The sequence below is a fragment of the Pseudophryne corroboree genome, chromosome 3 (genome assembly GCF_028390025.1).
Source record: "Pseudophryne corroboree isolate aPseCor3 chromosome 3, aPseCor3.hap2, whole genome shotgun sequence".
Lineage (NCBI taxonomy): Eukaryota > Metazoa > Chordata > Amphibia > Anura > Myobatrachidae > Pseudophryne > Pseudophryne corroboree.
Genome location: NC_086446.1, coordinates 440379181 through 440393793, shown reverse-complemented (window position 1 = coordinate 440393793; position 14613 = coordinate 440379181). Strand labels below are relative to the sequence as shown.

General features: G+C 47.2%; 18 non-coding genes across 18 annotated transcripts; 7 read left to right on the top strand and 11 right to left on the bottom strand.

Moving 5' to 3' along the window:
- Window positions 1-108: 108 nt before the first annotated feature.
- On the bottom strand, window positions 109-181 carry TRNAK-CUU (transfer RNA lysine (anticodon CUU)). The gene has a single exon. It is a non-coding gene; the product is annotated as a tRNA-Lys (tRNA).
- A 107-nt stretch (window positions 182-288) lies between these two features.
- Window positions 289-359, top strand: TRNAG-GCC (transfer RNA glycine (anticodon GCC)). Its single transcript has one exon. It is a non-coding gene; the product is annotated as a tRNA-Gly (tRNA).
- An 861-nt stretch (window positions 360-1220) lies between these two features.
- TRNAK-CUU (transfer RNA lysine (anticodon CUU)) lies at window positions 1221-1293 on the bottom strand. Its single transcript has one exon. It is a non-coding gene; the product is annotated as a tRNA-Lys (tRNA).
- Window positions 1294-2333: 1040 nt separating this feature from the next.
- TRNAK-CUU (transfer RNA lysine (anticodon CUU)) lies at window positions 2334-2406 on the bottom strand. The gene has a single exon. It is a non-coding gene; the product is annotated as a tRNA-Lys (tRNA).
- A 1220-nt stretch (window positions 2407-3626) lies between these two features.
- Window positions 3627-3697, top strand: TRNAG-GCC (transfer RNA glycine (anticodon GCC)). Its single transcript has one exon. It is a non-coding gene; the product is annotated as a tRNA-Gly (tRNA).
- An 861-nt stretch (window positions 3698-4558) lies between these two features.
- Window positions 4559-4631, bottom strand: TRNAK-CUU (transfer RNA lysine (anticodon CUU)). The gene has a single exon. It is a non-coding gene; the product is annotated as a tRNA-Lys (tRNA).
- Window positions 4632-4738: 107 nt separating this feature from the next.
- TRNAG-GCC (transfer RNA glycine (anticodon GCC)) lies at window positions 4739-4809 on the top strand. The gene has a single exon. It is a non-coding gene; the product is annotated as a tRNA-Gly (tRNA).
- Window positions 4810-5670: 861 nt separating this feature from the next.
- TRNAK-CUU (transfer RNA lysine (anticodon CUU)) lies at window positions 5671-5743 on the bottom strand. Its single transcript has one exon. It is a non-coding gene; the product is annotated as a tRNA-Lys (tRNA).
- Window positions 5744-6783: 1040 nt separating this feature from the next.
- TRNAK-CUU (transfer RNA lysine (anticodon CUU)) lies at window positions 6784-6856 on the bottom strand. The gene has a single exon. It is a non-coding gene; the product is annotated as a tRNA-Lys (tRNA).
- A 1220-nt stretch (window positions 6857-8076) lies between these two features.
- Window positions 8077-8147, top strand: TRNAG-GCC (transfer RNA glycine (anticodon GCC)). The gene has a single exon. It is a non-coding gene; the product is annotated as a tRNA-Gly (tRNA).
- Window positions 8148-9008: 861 nt separating this feature from the next.
- On the bottom strand, window positions 9009-9081 carry TRNAK-CUU (transfer RNA lysine (anticodon CUU)). The gene has a single exon. It is a non-coding gene; the product is annotated as a tRNA-Lys (tRNA).
- A 107-nt stretch (window positions 9082-9188) lies between these two features.
- On the top strand, window positions 9189-9259 carry TRNAG-GCC (transfer RNA glycine (anticodon GCC)). The gene has a single exon. It is a non-coding gene; the product is annotated as a tRNA-Gly (tRNA).
- Window positions 9260-10120: 861 nt separating this feature from the next.
- TRNAK-CUU (transfer RNA lysine (anticodon CUU)) lies at window positions 10121-10193 on the bottom strand. The gene has a single exon. It is a non-coding gene; the product is annotated as a tRNA-Lys (tRNA).
- Window positions 10194-11233: 1040 nt separating this feature from the next.
- Window positions 11234-11306, bottom strand: TRNAK-CUU (transfer RNA lysine (anticodon CUU)). Its single transcript has one exon. It is a non-coding gene; the product is annotated as a tRNA-Lys (tRNA).
- Window positions 11307-11413: 107 nt separating this feature from the next.
- TRNAG-GCC (transfer RNA glycine (anticodon GCC)) lies at window positions 11414-11484 on the top strand. Its single transcript has one exon. It is a non-coding gene; the product is annotated as a tRNA-Gly (tRNA).
- A 299-nt stretch (window positions 11485-11783) lies between these two features.
- On the top strand, window positions 11784-11854 carry TRNAG-GCC (transfer RNA glycine (anticodon GCC)). The gene has a single exon. It is a non-coding gene; the product is annotated as a tRNA-Gly (tRNA).
- An 862-nt stretch (window positions 11855-12716) lies between these two features.
- On the bottom strand, window positions 12717-12789 carry TRNAK-CUU (transfer RNA lysine (anticodon CUU)). Its single transcript has one exon. It is a non-coding gene; the product is annotated as a tRNA-Lys (tRNA).
- A 667-nt stretch (window positions 12790-13456) lies between these two features.
- On the bottom strand, window positions 13457-13529 carry TRNAK-CUU (transfer RNA lysine (anticodon CUU)). The gene has a single exon. It is a non-coding gene; the product is annotated as a tRNA-Lys (tRNA).
- Between the last annotated feature and the right edge of the window lie 1084 nt (window positions 13530-14613).

Here is a 14613-nt window from a genome sequence, read left to right as displayed (position 1 = left end):
TTGCTGATATGGCAGTGTATTTTGTGAAAGTGAGGACAGCCATTTGCGCTGTGGTGGTGCAAGTATACAGTGTTCCACATACAATGGTACAGGAAAAGAAAAAACATCCGCCCAACGTGGGGCTCGAACCCACGACCCTGAGATTAAGAGTCTCAGGCTCTACCGACTGAGCTAGCCAGGCTTTGTTGAGAGTGTATGGAGGTGATGGCAAGGCAAGGCATCCTGACAATCCTGCTTTGTTTCATACACTAAAGTACACGAGTAAGTGTAAAATTAAGTATCTGTGGAGCATTGGTGGTTCAGTGGTAGAATTCTCGCCTGCCACGAGGGAGGCCCGGGTTTGATTCCCGGCCAATGCAGTCCTGAGTTTTTGCTGATATGGCAGTGCATTTTGTGAAAGTGAGGACAGCCATTTGCGCTGTGGTGGTGCAAGTTGACAGTGTTCCACATACAATGGTACAGGAAAAGAAAAAAAACATCCGCCCAATGTGGGGCTCGAACCCACGACCCTGAGATTAAGAGTCTCATGCTTTACCGACTGAGTTAGCAATGCTTGGTAACCGAGGAGTTGTGGTGATGGCAAGGCAAGGCATCCTGACTCTCCTGCTTTGTTTTGTACACTAAAGTACATGAGTAAGTCTAAAATTAAGCATCTGTGGATCATTGGTGGTTCAGTGGTAGAAATCTAGCCGGCCACGTGGGAGGCCGGGTTCAATTCCCGGTCAATACATTCCTGAGTTTTTGCTGATAGGGCAGTGCATTTTGTGAAAGTGAGGACAGCCATTTGCGCTTTGGTGATGCAAGTATACACTGTTCCACATACAATGGTACAGGAAGAGAAAAAAACAACTGCCCAACATGGAGCTCAAATACATGACCCTAAGATTAATAGTCTTATGCTCTAGCGACTGTGCTAGTCGGGCTTGGTTACGTAGGCTTGGAGGTGATGGCAAGGCAAGGCATCCTGACACTCCTGCTTTGTTTTATACACTAAAGTACATGAGTAAGGGTAAAATTAGGCATCAGTGGAGCATTGGTGGTTCAGTGGTAGAATTCTCGCCTGCCACTCGTGAGGCCCGATATCGATTCCCGGCCAATGCAGTCCTGAGTTTTTGCTGATATGGCAGTGTATTTTGTGAAAGTGAGGACAGCCATTTGCGCTGTGGTGGTGCAAGTTGACAGTGTTCCACATACAATGGTACAGGAAAAGAAAAAACATCAGCCCAACGTGGGGCTCGAACCCACGACCCTGAGATTAAGAGTCTCATGCTCTACCGACTGAGCTAGCCAGGATTGGTTGAGAATGTATGGAGGTGATGGCAAGGCAAGGCATGCTGACACTCCTGCTTTGTTTCATACACTAAAGTACACGAGTAAGGGTAAAATTAAGTATCTGTGGAGCATTGGTGGTTCAGTGGTAGAATTCTCGCCTGCCACGAGGGAGGCCTGGGTACGATTCCCGGCCAATGCAGTCCTGAGTTTTTGCTGATATGGCAGTGCATTTTGTGAAAGTGAGGACAGCCATTTGCGCTGTGGTGGTGCAAGTTGACAGTGTTCCACATGCAATGGTACAGGAAAAGAAAAAAAACATCCACCCAATGTGTGGCTCGAACCCACGACCTTGAGATTAAGAGTCTCATGCTTTACCGACTGAGTTAGCAATGCTTGGTAACCAACGAGTTGTGGTGATGGCAAGGCAAGGCATCCTGACTCTCCTGCTTTGTTTTGTACACTAAAGTACATGAGTAAGTCTAAAATTAAGCATCTGTGGATCATTGGTGGTTCAGTGGTAGAAATCTAGCCGGCCACGTGGGAGGCCGGGTTCAGTTCCCGGTCAATACATTCCTGAGTTTTTGCTGATAGGGCAGTGCATTTTGTGAAAGTGAGGACAGCCATTTGCACTGTGGTGATGCAAGTATACACTGTTCCACATACAATGGTACAGGAAGAGAAAAAAACAACTGCCCAACATGGAGCTCAAATACATGACCCTAAGATTAATAGTCTTATGCTCTAGCGACTGTGCTAGGTCGGGCTTGGTTATGTAGGCTTGGAGGTGATGGCAAGGCAAGGCATCCTGACACTCCTGCTTTGTTTTATACACTAAAGTACATGAGTAAGTGTAAAATTAGGCATCTGTGGAGCATTGCTGGTTCAGTGGTAGAATTCTCGCCTGCCACGCGTGAGGCCCGGAATTGATTTACGGCCAATGCAGTCCTGAGTTTTTGCTGATATGGCAGTGTATTTTGTGAAAGTGAGGACAGCCATTTGCGCTGTGGTGGTGCAAGTATACAGTGTTCCACATACAATGGTACAGGAAAAGAAAAAACATCCGCCCAACGTGGGGCTCGAACCCACGACCCTGAGATTAAGAGTCTCAGGCTCTACCGACTGAGCTAGCCAGGCTTCGCTGAGAATGTATGGAGGTGATGGCAAGGCAAGGCATCCTGACACTCCTGCTTTGTTTCATACACTAAAGCACACGAGTAAGTGTAAAATTAAGTATCTGTGGAGCATTGGTGGTTCAGTGGTAGAATTCTCGCCTGCCACGCGGGAGGCCTGGGTTTGATTTCTGGCCAATGCAGTCTTGAAATTTTGCTGATATGGCAGTTTATTTTGTGAAAGTGAGGACAGCCATTTGCGCTGTGGTGGTGCAAGTTGACAGTGTTCCACATACAATGGTACAGGAAAAGAAAAAAAAACATCCGCCCAATGTGGGGCTCGAACCCACGACCCTGAGATTAAGAGTCTCATGCTTTACCGACTGAGTTAGCAATGCTTGGTAACCGAGGAGTTGTGGTGATGGCAAGGCAAGGCATCCTGACTCTCCTGCTTTGTTTTGTACACTAAAGTACATGAGTAAGTCTAAAATTAAGCATCTGTGGATCATTGGTGGTTCAGTGGTAGAAATCTAGCCGGCCACGTGGGAGGCCGGGTTCAATTCCCGGTCAATACATTCCTGAGTTTTTGCTGATAGGGCAGTGCATTTTGTGAAAGTGAGGACAGCCATTTGCGCTGTGGTGATGCAAGTATACACTGTTCCACATACAATGGTACAGGAAGAGAAAAAAACAACTGCCCAACATGGAGCTCAAATACATGACCCTAAGATTAATAGTCTTATGCTCTAGCGACTGTGCTAGTCGGGCTTGGTTACGTAGGCTTGGAGGTGATGGCAAGGCAAGGCATCCTGACACTCCTGCTTTGTTTTATACACTAAAGTACATAAGTAAGTGTAAAATTAGGCATCTGTGGAGCATTGGTGGTTCAGTGGTAGAATTCTCGCCTGCCACGCGTGAGGCCCGGAATCGATTCCGGGCCAATGCAGTCCTGAGTTTTTGCTGATATGGCAGTGTATTTTGTGAAAGTGAGGACAGCCATTTGCGCTGTGGTGGTGCAAGTTGACAGTGTTCCACATACAATGGTACAGGAAAAGAAAAAACATCGGCCCAACGTGGGGCTCGAACCCACGACCATGAGATTAAGAGTTTCATGCTCTACCGACTGAGCTAGCCAGGATTGGTTGAGAATGTATGGAGGTGATGGCAAGGCAAGGCATGCTGACACTCCTGCTTTGTTTCATACACTAAAGTACACGAGTAAGTGTAAAATTAAGTATCTGTGGAGCATTGGTGGTTCAGTGGTAGAATTCTCGCCTGCCACGAGGGAGGCCCGGGTTCGATTCCCGGCCAATGCAGTCCTGAGTTTTTGCTGATATGGCAGTGCATTTTGTGAAAGTGAGGACAACCATTTGCGCTGTGGTGGTGCAAGTTGACAGTGTTCCACATACAATGGTACAGGAAAAGAAAAAAAACATCCGCCCAATGTGTGGCTCGAACCCACGACCTTGAGATTAAGAGTCTCATGCTTTACCGACTGAGTTAGCAATGCTTGGTAACCAAGGAGTTGTGGTGATGGCAAGGCAAGGCATCCTGACTCTCCTGCTTTGTTTTGTACACTAAAGTACATGAGTAAGTCTAAAATTAAGCATCTGTGGATCATTGGTGGTTCAGTGGTAGAAATCTAGCCGGCCACGTGGGAGGCCGGGTTCAATTCCCGGTCAATACATTCCTGAGTTTTTGCTGATAGGGCAGTGCATTTTGTGAAAGTGAGGACAGCCATTTGCACTGTGGTGATGCAAGTATACACTGTTCCACATACAATGGTACAGGAAGAGAAAAAAACAACTGCCCAACATGGAGCTCAAATACATGACCCTAAGATTAATAGTCTTATGCTCTAGCGACTGTGCTAGTCGGGCTTGGTTACGTAGGCTTGGAGGTGATGGCAAGGCAAGGCATCCTGACACTCCTGCTTTGTTTTATACACTAAAGTACATGAGTAAGTGTAAAATTAGGCATCTGTGGAGCATTGCTGGTTCAGTGGTAGAATTCTTGCCTGCCACGCGTGAGGCCCGGAATTGATTCACGGCCAATGCAGTCCTGAGTTTTTGCTGATATGGCAGTGTATTTTGTGAAAGTGAGGACAGCCATTTGCGCTGTGGTGGTGCAAGTATACAGTGTTCCACATACAATGGTACAGGAAAAGAAAAAACATCCGCCCAACGTGGGGCTCGAACCCACGACCCTGAGATTAAGAGTCTCAGGCTCTACCGACTGAGCTAGCCAGGCTTTGTTGAGAGTGTATGGAGGTGATGGCAAGGCAAGGCATCCTGACAATCCTGCTTTGTTTCATACACTAAAGTACACGAGTAAGTGTAAAATTAAGTATCTGTGGAGCATTGGTGGTTCAGTGGTAGAATTCTCGCCTGCCACGAGGGAGGCCCGGGTTTGATTCCCGGCCAATGCAGTCCTGAGTTTTTGCTGATATGGCAGTGCATTTTGTGAAAGTGAGGACAGCCATTTGCGCTGTGGTGGTGCAAGTTGACAGTGTTCCACATACAATGGTACAGGAAAAGAAAAAAAACATCCGCCCAATGTGGGGCTCGAACCCACGACCCTGAGATTAAGAGTCTCATGCTTTACCGACTGAGTTAGCAATGCTTGGTAACCGAGGAGTTGTGGTGATGGCAAGGCAAGGCATCCTGACTCTCCTGCTTTGTTTTGTACACTAAAGTACATGAGTAAGTCTAAAATTAAGCATCTGTGGATCATTGGTGGTTCAGTGGTAGAAATCTAGCCGGCCACGTGGGAGGCCGGGTTCAATTCCCGGTCAATACATTCCTGAGTTTTTGCTGATAGGGCAGTGCATTTTGTGAAAGTGAGGACAGCCATTTGCGCTTTGGTGATGCAAGTATACACTGTTCCACATACAATGGTACAGGAAGAGAAAAAAACAACTGCCCAACATGGAGCTCAAATACATGACCCTAAGATTAATAGTCTTATGCTCTAGCGACTGTGCTAGTCGGGCTTGGTTACGTAGGCTTGGAGGTGATGGCAAGGCAAGGCATCCTGACACTCCTGCTTTGTTTTATACACTAAAGTACATGAGTAAGGGTAAAATTAGGCATCAGTGGAGCATTGGTGGTTCAGTGGTAGAATTCTCGCCTGCCACTCGTGAGGCCCGATATCGATTCCCGGCCAATGCAGTCCTGAGTTTTTGCTGATATGGCAGTGTATTTTGTGAAAGTGAGGACAGCCATTTGCGCTGTGGTGGTGCAAGTTGACAGTGTTCCACATACAATGGTACAGGAAAAGAAAAAACATCAGCCCAACGTGGGGCTCGAACCCACGACCCTGAGATTAAGAGTCTCATGCTCTACCGACTGAGCTAGCCAGGATTGGTTGAGAATGTATGGAGGTGATGGCAAGGCAAGGCATGCTGACACTCCTGCTTTGTTTCATACACTAAAGTACACGAGTAAGGGTAAAATTAAGTATCTGTGGAGCATTGGTGGTTCAGTGGTAGAATTCTCGCCTGCCACGAGGGAGGCCTGGGTACGATTCCCGGCCAATGCAGTCCTGAGTTTTTGCTGATATGGCAGTGCATTTTGTGAAAGTGAGGACAGCCATTTGCGCTGTGGTGGTGCAAGTTGACAGTGTTCCACATGCAATGGTACAGGAAAAGAAAAAAAACATCCACCCAATGTGTGGCTCGAACCCACGACCTTGAGATTAAGAGTCTCATGCTTTACCGACTGAGTTAGCAATGCTTGGTAACCAACGAGTTGTGGTGATGGCAAGGCAAGGCATCCTGACTCTCCTGCTTTGTTTTGTACACTAAAGTACATGAGTAAGTCTAAAATTAAGCATCTGTGGATCATTGGTGGTTCAGTGGTAGAAATCTAGCCGGCCACGTGGGAGGCCGGGTTCAGTTCCCGGTCAATACATTCCTGAGTTTTTGCTGATAGGGCAGTGCATTTTGTGAAAGTGAGGACAGCCATTTGCACTGTGGTGATGCAAGTATACACTGTTCCACATACAATGGTACAGGAAGAGAAAAAAACAACTGCCCAACATGGAGCTCAAATACATGACCCTAAGATTAATAGTCTTATGCTCTAGCGACTGTGCTAGGTCGGGCTTGGTTATGTAGGCTTGGAGGTGATGGCAAGGCAAGGCATCCTGACACTCCTGCTTTGTTTTATACACTAAAGTACATGAGTAAGTGTAAAATTAGGCATCTGTGGAGCATTGCTGGTTCAGTGGTAGAATTCTCGCCTGCCACGCGTGAGGCCCGGAATTGATTTACGGCCAATGCAGTCCTGAGTTTTTGCTGATATGGCAGTGTATTTTGTGAAAGTGAGGACAGCCATTTGCGCTGTGGTGGTGCAAGTATACAGTGTTCCACATACAATGGTACAGGAAAAGAAAAAACATCCGCCCAACGTGGGGCTCGAACCCATGACCCTGAGATTAAGAGTCTCAGGCTCTACCGACTGAGCTAGCCAGGCTTCGCTGAGAATGTATGGAGGTGATGGCAAGGCAAGGCATCCTGACACTCCTGCTTTGTTTCATACACTAAAGCACACGAGTAAGTGTAAAATTAAGTATCTGTGGAGCATTGGTGGTTCAGTGGTAGAATTCTCGCCTGCCACGCGGGAGGCCTGGGTTTGATTTCTGGCCAATGCAGTCTTGAAATTTTGCTGATATGGCAGTTTATTTTGTGAAAGTGAGGACAGCCATTTGCGCTGTGGTGGTGCAAGTTGACAGTGTTCCACATACAATGGTACAGGAAAAGAAAAAAAAACATCCGCCCAATGTGGGGCTCGAACCCACGACCCTGAGATTAAGAGTCTCATGCTTTACCGACTGAGTTAGCAATGCTTGGTAACCGAGGAGTTGTGGTGATGGCAAGGCAAGGCATCCTGACTCTCCTGCTTTGTTTTGTACACTAAAGTACATGAGTAAGTCTAAAATTAAGCATCTGTGGATCATTGGTGGTTCAGTGGTAGAAATCTAGCCGGCCACGTGGGAGGCCGGGTTCAATTCCCGGTCAATACATTCCTGAGTTTTTGCTGATAGGGCAGTGCATTTTGTGAAAGTGAGGACAGCCATTTGCGCTGTGGTGATGCAAGTATACACTGTTCCACATACAATGGTACAGGAAGAGAAAAAAACAACTGCCCAACATGGAGCTCAAATACATGACCCTAAGATTAATAGTCTTATGCTCTAGCGACTGTGCTAGTCGGGCTTGGTTACGTAGGCTTGGAGGTGATGGCAAGGCAAGGCATCCTGACACTCCTGCTTTGTTTTATACACTAAAGTACATAAGTAAGTGTAAAATTAGGCATCTGTGGAGCATTGGTGGTTCAGTGGTAGAATTCTCGCCTGCCACGCGTGAGGCCCGGAATCGATTCCGGGCCAATGCAGTCCTGAGTTTTTGCTGATATGGCAGTGTATTTTGTGAAAGTGAGGACAGCCATTTGCGCTGTGGTGGTGCAAGTTGACAGTGTTCCACATACAATGGTACAGGAAAAGAAAAAACATCGGCCCAACGTGGGGCTCGAACCCACGACCATGAGATTAAGAGTTTCATGCTCTACCGACTGAGCTAGCCAGGATTGGTTGAGAATGTATGGAGGTGATGGCAAGGCAAGGCATGCTGACACTCCTGCTTTGTTTCATACACTAAAGTACACGAGTAAGTGTAAAATTAAGTATCTGTGGAGCATTGGTGGTTCAGTGGTAGAATTCTCGCCTGCCACGAGGGAGGCCCGGGTTCGATTCCCGGCCAATGCAGTCCTGAGTTTTTGCTGATATGGCAGTGCATTTTGTGAAAGTGAGGACAACCATTTGCGCTGTGGTGGTGCAAGTTGACAGTGTTCCACATACAATGGTACAGGAAAAGAAAAAAAACATCCGCCCAATGTGTGGCTCGAACCCACGACCTTGAGATTAAGAGTCTCATGCTTTACCGACTGAGTTAGCAATGCTTGGTAACCAAGGAGTTGTGGTGATGGCAAGGCAAGGCATCCTGACTCTCCTGCTTTGTTTTGTACACTAAAGTACATGAGTAAGTCTAAAATTAAGCATCTGTGGATCATTGGTGGTTCAGTGGTAGAAATCTAGCCGGCCACGTGGGAGGCCGGGTTCAATTCCAGGTCAATACATTCCTGAGTTTTTGCTGATAGGGCAGTGCATTTTGTGAAAGTGAGGACAGCCATTTGCACTGTGGTGATGCAAGTATACACTGTTCCACATACAATGGTACAGGAAGAGAAAAAAACAACTGCCCAACATGGAGCTCAAATACATGACCCTAAGATTAATAGTCTTATGCTCTAGCGACTGTGCTAGTCGGGCTTGGTTACGTAGGCTTGGAGGTGATGGCAAGGCAAGGCATCCTGACACTCCTGCTTTGTTTTATACACTAAAGTACATGAGTAAGTGTAAAATTAGGCATCTGTGGAGCATTGCTGGTTCAGTGGTAGAATTCTTGCCTGCCACGCGTGAGGCCCGGAATTGATTCACGGCCAATGCAGTCCTGAGTTTTTGCTGATATGGCAGTGTATTTTGTGAAAGTGAGGACAGCCATTTGCGCTGTGGTGGTGCAAGTATACAGTGTTCCACATACAATGGTACAGGAAAAGAAAAAACATCCGCCCAACGTGGGGCTCGAACCCACGACCCTGAGATTAAGAGTCTCAGGCTCTACCGACTGAGCTAGCCAGGCTTCGTTGAGAATATATGGAGGTGATGGCAAGGCAAGGCATCCTGACAATCCTGCTTTGTTTCATACACTAAAGTACACGAGTAAGTGTAAAATTAAGTATCTGTGGAGCATTGGTGGTTCAGTGGTAGAATTCTCGCCTGCCACGAGGGAGGCCCGGGTTTGATTCCCGGCCAATGCAGTCCTGAGTTTTTGCTGATATGGCAGTGCATTTTGTGAAAGTGAGGACAGCCATTTGCGCTGTGGTGGTGCAAGTTGACAGTGTTCCACATACAATGGTACAGGAAAAGAAAAAAAACATCCGCCCAATGTGGGGCTCGAACCCACGACCCTGAGATTAAGAGTCTCATGCTTTACCGACTGAGTTAGCAATGCTTGGTAACCGAGGAGTTGTGGTGATGGCAAGGCAAGGCATCCTGACTCTCCTGCTTTGTTTTGTACACTAAAGTACATGAGTAAGTCTAAAATTAAGCATCTGTGGATCATTGGTGGTTCAGTGGTAGAAATCTAGCCGGCCACGTGGGAGGCCGGGTTCAATTCCCGGTCAATACATTCCTGAGTTTTTGCTGATAGGGCAGTGCATTTTGTGAAAGTGAGGACAGCCATTTGCGCTGTGGTGATGCAAGTATACACTGTTCCACATACAATGGTACAGGAAGAGAAAAAAACAACTGCCCAACATGGAGCTCAAATACATGACCCTAAGATTAATAGTCTTATGCTCTAGCGACTGTGCTAGTCGGGCTTGGTTACGTAGGCTTGGAGGTGATGGCAAGGCAAGGCATCCTGACACACCTGCTTTGTTTTATACACTAAAGTACATGAGTAAGTGTAAAATTAAGTATCTGTGGAGCATTGGTGGTTCAGTGGTAGAATTCTCGCCTGCCACGCGTGAGGCCCGGAATCGATTCCCGGCAAATGCAGTCCTGAGTTTTTGCTGATATGGCAGTGTATTTTGTGAAAGTGAGGACAGCCATTTGCGCTGTTGTGGTGCAAGTATACAGTGTTCCACATACAATGGTACAGGAAAAGAAAAAACAGCCACCCAACGTGGGGCTCGAACCCACGACCCTGAGATTAAGAGTCTCATGCTCTACCGATGGAGCTAGCCGGGCTTGGTTGAGAATGCATGGAGGTGATGGCAAGGCAAGGCATCCTGACACTCCAGCTTTGTTTCATTCACTAAAGTACACAAGTAAGTGTAAAATTAAGTATCTGTGGAGCATTGGTGCTTCATTGGTAGAGTTCTCGCCCGCCACGCGGGAGGCCCGGGTTCGATTCACGGCCAATGCAGTCCTGAGCTTTTGCTGATATGGCAGTGCCTTTTGTGAAAGTGAGGACAGCCATTTGCGCTGTGGTGGTGCAAGTTGACAGTGTTCCACATACAATGGTACAGGAAACGAAAAAAAAACATCCGCCCAATGTGGGGCTCGAACCCACGACCCTGAGATTAAGAGTCTCATGCTTTACCGACTGAGTTAGCAATGCTTGGTAACTGAGGAGTTGTGGTGATGGCAAGGCAAGGCATCCTGACTCTCCTGCTTTGTTTTGTACACTAAAGTACATGAGTAAGTCTAAAATTAAGCATCCGTGGATCATTGGTGGTTCAGTGGTAGAAATCTAGCCGGCCACGTGGGAGGCCGGGTTCAATTCCCGGTCAATACATTCCTGAGTTTTTGCTGATAGGGCAGTGCATTTTGTGAAAGTGAGGACAGCCATTTGCGCTGTGGTGATGCAAGTATACACTGTTCCACATACAATGGTACAGGAAGAGAAAAAAACAACTGCCCAACATGGAGCTCAAATACATGACCCTAAGATTAATAGTCTTATGCTCTAGCGACTGTGCTAGTCGGGCTTGGTTACGTAGGCTTGGAGGTGATGGCAAGGCAAGGCATCCTGACACTCCTGCTTTGTTTTATACACTAAAGTACATGAGTAAGTGTAAAATTAGGCATCTGTGGAGCATTGGTGGTTCAGTGGTAGAATTCTCGCCTGCCACGCGTGAGGCCCGGAATCGATTCCCGGCCAATGCAGTCCTGAGTTTTTGCTGATATGGCAGTGTATTTTGTGAAAGTGATGACAGCCATTTGCGCTGTGGTGGTGCAAGTATACAGTGTTCCACATACAATAATACAGGAAAAGAAAAAACATCCGCCCAACGTGGGGCTCGAACCCACGACCCTGAGATTAAGAGTCTCATGCTCTACCGACTGAGCTAGCCGGGCTTGGTTGAGAATGCATGGAGGTGATGGCAAGGCAAGGCATCCTGACACTCCTGCTTTGTTTCATACACTAAAGTACACGAGTAAGTGTAAAATTAAGTATCTGTGGAGCATTGGTGGTTCAGTGGTAGAATTCTCGCCTGCCACGCGGGATGCCAGGGTTCGATACCCGGCCAATGCAGTCCTGAGCTTTTGCTGATATGGCAGTGCATTTTGTGAAAGTGAGGACAGCCATTTGCGCTGTGGTGGTGCAAGTATACAGTGTTCCACATACAATGGTACAGGAAAAGAAAAAACAACCGCCCAACGTGGGGTTCTAACCCACGAACCTGAGATTAAGAGACTCATGCTCTACCGACTGAGCTAGCCAGGCTTGGTTGAGAATGTATTGAGGTGATGGCAAGGCAAGGCATCCTGACACTCCTGCTTTGTTTCATACACTAAAGTACGCGAGTAAGTGTAAAATTAAGTATCTGTGGAGCATTGGTGGTTCAGTGGTAGAATTCTCGCCTGCCACGCTGGAGGCCCGGGTTCGATTCCCGGCCAATGCAGTCCTGAGTTTTTGCTGATATGGCAGTGCATTTTGTGAAAGTGAGGACAGCCATTTGCGCTGTGGTGGTGCAAGTTGACAGTGTTCCACATACAATGGTACAGGAAAAGAAAGAAAACATACGCCCAATGTGGGGCTTGAACCCACGACCCTGAGATTAAGAGTCTCATGCTTTAACTGACTGAGTTAGCAATGCTTGGTAACTGAGGAGTTGTGGTGATGGCAAGGCAAGGCATCCTGACTCTCCTGCTTTGTTTTGTACACTAAAGTACATGAGTAAGTCTAAAATTGAGCATCTGTGGATCATTGGTGGTTCAGTGGTAGAAATCTAGCCGGCCACGTGGGAGGCCGGGTTCAATTCCCGGTCAATACATTCCTGAGTTTTTGCTGATAGGGCAGTGCATTTTGTGAAAGTGAGGACAGCCATTTGCGCTGTGGTGATGCAAGTATACACTGTTCCACATACAATGGTACAGGAAGAGAAAAAAACAACTGCCCAACATGGAGCTCAAATACATGACCCTAAGAATAATAGTCTTATGCTCTAGCGACTGTGCAAGTCGGGCTTGGTTACGTAGGCTTGGAGGTGATGGCAAGGCAAGGCATCCTGACACTCCAGCTTTGTTTTATACACTAAAGTACATGAGTAAGTGTAAAATTAGGCATCTGTGGAGCATTGGTGGTTCAGTGGTAGAATTCTCGCCTGCCACGCGTGAGGCCCGGAATCGATTCCCGGCCAATGCAGTCCTGAGTTTTTGCTGATATGGCAGTGTATTTTGTGAAAGTGAGGACAGCCATTTGCGCTGTGGTGGTGCAAGTATACAGTGTTCCACATACAATGGTACAGGAAAAGAAAAAACATCCGCCCAACGTGGGGCTCGAACCCACGACCCTGAGATTAAGAGTCTCATGCTCTACCGACTGAGCTAGCCAGGCTTGGTTGAGAATGTATGGAGGTGATGGCAAGGCAAGGCATCCTGACACTCCTGCTTTGTTTCATACACTAAAGTACACGAGTAAGTGTAAAATTAAGTATCTGTGGGGCATTGGTGGTTCAGTGGTAGAATTCTCGCCTGCCACGCGGGAGGCCTGGGTTCGATTTCTGGCCAATGCAGTCCTGAGTTTTTGCTGATATGGCAGTGTATTTTGTGAAAGTGAGGACAACCATTTGCGCTGTGGTGGTGCAAGTATACAGTGTTCCACATACAATGGTACAGGAAAAGAAAAAACATCCGCCCAACGTGGGGCTCTAACCCACGACCCTGAGATTAAGAGTCTCATGCTCTGCCGACTGAGCTAGCCAGTCTTGGTTGAGAATGTATGGAGGTGATGGCAAGGCAAGGCATCCTGACACTCCTGCTTTGTTTCATACACTAAAGAACACGAGTAAGTGTAAAATTAAGTATCTGTGGAGCATTGGTGGTTCAGTGGTAGAATTCTCGCCTGCCACGCGGGAGGCCTGGAATCGATTCCCGGCCAATGCAGTCCTGAGTTTTTGCTGATATGGCAGTGCATTTTGTGAAAGTGAGGACAGCCATTTGCGCTGTGGTGGTGCAAGTTGACAGTGTTCCACATACAATGGTACAGGAAAAGAAAAAACATCCGCCCAACGTGGGGCTCAAACCCACGACCCTGAGATTAAGAGTCTCAGGCTCTACCGACTGAGCTAGCCAGGCTTCGTTGAGAATGTATGGAGGTGATGGCAAGGCAAGGCATCCTGACACTCCTGCTTTGTTTCATACACTAAAGCACACGAGTAAGTGTAAAATTAAGTATCTGTGGAGCATTGGTGGTTCAGTGGTAGAATTCTCGCCTGCCACGCGGGAGGCCCGGGTTTGATTTCTGGCCAATGCAGTCTTGAAATTTTGCTGATATGGCAGTGCATTTTGTGAAAGTGAGGACAGCCATTTGCGCTGTGGTGGTGCAAGTTGACAGTGTTCCACATACAATGGTACAGGAAAAGAAAAAAAACATCCGCCCAATGTGTGGCTCGAACCCACGACCTTGAGATTAAGAGTCTCATGCTTTACCGACTGAGTTAGCAATGCTTGGTAACCAAGGAGTTGTGGTGATGGCAAGGCAAGGCATCCTGACTCTCCTGCTTTGTTTTGTACACTAAAGTACATGAGTAAGTCTAAAATTAAGCATCTGTGGATCATTGGTGGTTCAGTGGTAGAAATCTAGCCGGCCACATGGGAGGCCGGGTTCAATTCCCGGTCAATACATTCCTGAGTTTTTGCTGATAGGGCAGTGCATTTTGTGAAAGTGAGGACAGCCATTTGCGCTGTGGTGATGCAAGTATACACTGTTCCACATACAATGGTACAGGAAGAGAAAAAAACAACTGCCCAACATGGAGCTCAAATACATGACCCTAAGATTAATAGTCTTATGCTCTAGCGACTGTGCTAGTCGGGCTTGGTTACGTAGGCTTGGAGGTGATGGCAAGGCAAGGCATCCTGACACTCCTGCTTTGTTTTATACACTAAAGTACATGAGTAAGTGTAAAATTAGGCATCTGTGGAGCATTGCTGGTTCAGTGGTAGAATTCTCGCCTGCCACGCGTGAGGCCCGGAATCGATTCCCGGCCAATGCAGTCCTGAGTTTTTGCTGATATGGCAGTGTATTTTGTGAAAGTGAGGACAGCCATTTGCGCTGTTGTGGTGCAAGTATACAGTGTTCCACATACAATGGTACAGGAAAAGAAAAAAAACATCCGCCCAATGTGGGGCTCGAACCCACGACCCTGAGATTAAGAGT